We start from the raw sequence: 3,114 nt of genomic DNA on the forward strand, positions 1-3,114 counted from the left end.
AACTTACATTACAGGTAAAAACAAGGGAAAAATAGGCTACTACAGGCATGCTACAGGAAGCGGCTATAGGATCCCTGTATTGCTACAGGAAGACCTGTAATGCTACAGGAAGGCTGTCGAGAGGGTTTTAAAGGTAAGAACAATGAGATTAATGAAAGTCAAGGTGGATGAAGGTTGTGTTAGATGGATGGAAGGTGACCAACACACCAAGCCAAGATCAACACTTCATGAAGGTCAATTTTGGACTAAGAAGGCTGCTCATGGTGACCTAAAAGACAGAGCTCAAGAGCAATGTTTGAGATTCATCAAAAGAGGGTGGAGAAGTCTTGGATGGAGGTGGTGAAAAATCCCCTTATCTGCAGATCTAATAGTCCTACAACATCACATGCACATGCTCTCTTATCATTCACAGAATAACATAACCAATGGTGGAAAATATGAGTTGAATTTAGAAATTATCTAATTATGCCAAAAACTATGATCTATGCAATGAATCAACTTCTAAGATACAAAAAGTATATGCAAAACAAGATAACTACTGTAGAACATTTTCCAAGAAATCATCAACATAGCTTTTCTGGCCTGTGATTGCAGATTCCTCTAGTCATGCTCCCATGAGAGAGATGAGATAGAGGTAACAATAACAGTGTTTTTGAGGAATTTTACGCTAATAAAATGAAGCAACTAACACACATTCTAAGCTAAAAAGGAATATCAATACACAATAGGGACCTAAGCTATTGGGATTTTGCCCAAACCCAAAAGCCTCAACCCTCTGAAACTAATTCAGTGATGGATCAATAAGAAACTTCTCATTATCATTGCAGACATGTCAAATACATCACATAACAAGTCAAAATAGTAATAACAAGTGCTTGAGCTCTATTGTAGCACAATCTAGCCCCGCTAAAAGGTCAAATATATTAAAAGAAAAAATCTAACATGGGATCAGATTGGCAGAGTAAGAAGACATTGTTAAAAGTGATAGAGGAGCACGTAAAAATTGCTAGACTTTGTGCAAGAGATTCTTGACACTGCCCGGCTGTTACATAGACATTTTGTAGAAGTTCTCTCTGTTATCTCCGAGTTTAAGAATTCATATCTGACCCATCTAGTGATGACACTGGATATAAACAAAAGCAGTTGAAAGGCGAAACAAATACACTTTCTGAATTGCATGAGTCTTTACTGTTTGAGGAGGTGTCCTCTTTAAAGAAACATTCTCATCAAAGGGATCCATATGAAGATAGTGATCATTTGGAAAGGCACAGGTCATGTGATAATGTTGAAGATCATGAAAAGGATTTAAATTTTAATCCTTTAAAGCTGGATGAACCTAGTATCAATGCTAAAATGAATTTGGGGAAGGTGAATTCTAAAATGCCACTCTCAATCAGCTCCTTAAATGCTTGGATGGATTTTAAGGGAAAGGCAAAGTGATAACCATTGCTGCCACCAATAGGGAAAAAATTCCGTATCCAGCTTTAGTGTGACCTGGACTGTTTGATAGGAAAATTTATATTCCTAAGCTTGGGCTTATTGGTCGAATTTCGATTCTTAAGGTCCATGCGCGAAACAAACCTATTAAAGATGATGTTGATTACAAGTTTATGGCCTGCATAATGGAAGGAATGGTTGGAGCTCAGCTAGCTAACTTACTCGACATTGAAGCTCTCAATATGACGTATGATGGAAGAGCTGAGATCGCTACAAATGATTTACTGGAAGCAACACAATTAGAGTGTAGACTACCAGACGTACAGAAACGCGGCATGGAATTGTGGCGCAAGTTGGCTCTTAATGAAGCAACATTTTTTCAGTACATCTTAATGAGGCAACATTAGCCATGGTTTCTGTTAACTTCCCATATTTGAAGGGTATTTAGATGATCACTAGTGTCCCAAGATCTAGAGAAGCGAAAGGATTTGGGCGAATTCGAATGGATGCAACAAAGTTTGAGATGCCAAACATCAATTGACAGACAATACTTGATCACATCACTGTCCAGCTAGCTCCACGTGCAACGGATGAAATTGGGCATGGCGTTGATCAGTTATGTACAATTTGGAAAGAAACAATAGACAATGCCAGGTCAACTGCTCGAGAGCTTGTATTTATTGGAATTTTAGATAAGGAAGAGTTTTATGGGCTATACGACGACTGGTACGGAGTGAATCGGCTCAATTTGATGTGGAAGCACTGAGAATTCTTAACACGTGATATGAAGGTGCAAAAACGATTTTGCAACAGAATCAGAAACTCATGGATGCATTGATTGATTCTCTTATTGGGAAGAAGACCCTCAGGAAAGACGAGTTTTTCCGTTCGGTAGAGGAACATGGTCATCTAGATCCCATATAACCACAACTTACTGAGGTCAAAGATGTTAGTCTTGTAGAATTTCAAGAAAATATGATGGTAGGAAATCATGTTTCAAATTCATCTTGAAGTTTACGTTCATTTGTGACACTTTTCTTTTGTGGGAGGAGGGAGAAAAGTAAGAAATTCTGAGCACAATGTCCTTCTTTGTCTAAGCAGAGTATTTTGGATCAACTTTTCTGCTTGAGGAGGAAATTATGATGTATAATCAGTGGTTCTACGGGTTCTTTTGTAAATGTGGATCTTTCAAAGGCCTCTTCCTATTTTGAGTCCACCTACAGCTGGGATGTTATTACCAATGTACCTGCAATCTTTCTTTTGTATACAACAACAATAGAAGAAACAGTCCAGTATGTGATGCGTTCAATGATTCATATCGATGGCTCATACAAATAGTACTCTAAATCAAAGGAGTCCCAAGAGGAAAAATTGCATGAAAGATAAAATTAGTAGTTGTCCCGGAGGTGGAATCAGTAAAACTGCCCATTGAATGATCAACAAACCAGACTCATTACAGAAGCACTACCTCGATTTTCCAGAAACCACCACAAGTGGTCCCGTAGGTAGTAATTGGTTTCCAGGAATCATATGTGTTTTTGTCAATTTATGCATAAGTACTGTAGTGGGACCTGCGCTCCATCTCTTCACCTTTAGCCAGACGTTATGTGGCTTTTAACCAAGCCTGGACTTAATACGCAAATTTATATTAAAATTTCATTAACAGTTTTTGGGACC

General features: G+C 38.2%; 1 pseudogene; it reads left to right on the forward strand.

Annotated features, from left to right (window-relative positions):
- The first annotated feature begins 1,379 nt into the window (after window positions 1-1,379).
- LOC149244620 (putative inactive ATP-dependent zinc metalloprotease FTSHI 2, chloroplastic pseudogene) lies at window positions 1,380-2,448 on the forward strand (annotated as a pseudogene).
- Window positions 2,449-3,114: the final 666 nt, after the last annotated feature.

The sequence above is a fragment of the Pinus tabuliformis genome, chromosome 8 (genome assembly GCF_031772625.1).
Source record: "Pinus tabuliformis cultivar Carrire ecotype Pingquan chromosome 8, CPIR1, whole genome shotgun sequence".
Lineage (NCBI taxonomy): Eukaryota > Viridiplantae > Streptophyta > Pinopsida > Pinales > Pinaceae > Pinus > Pinus tabuliformis.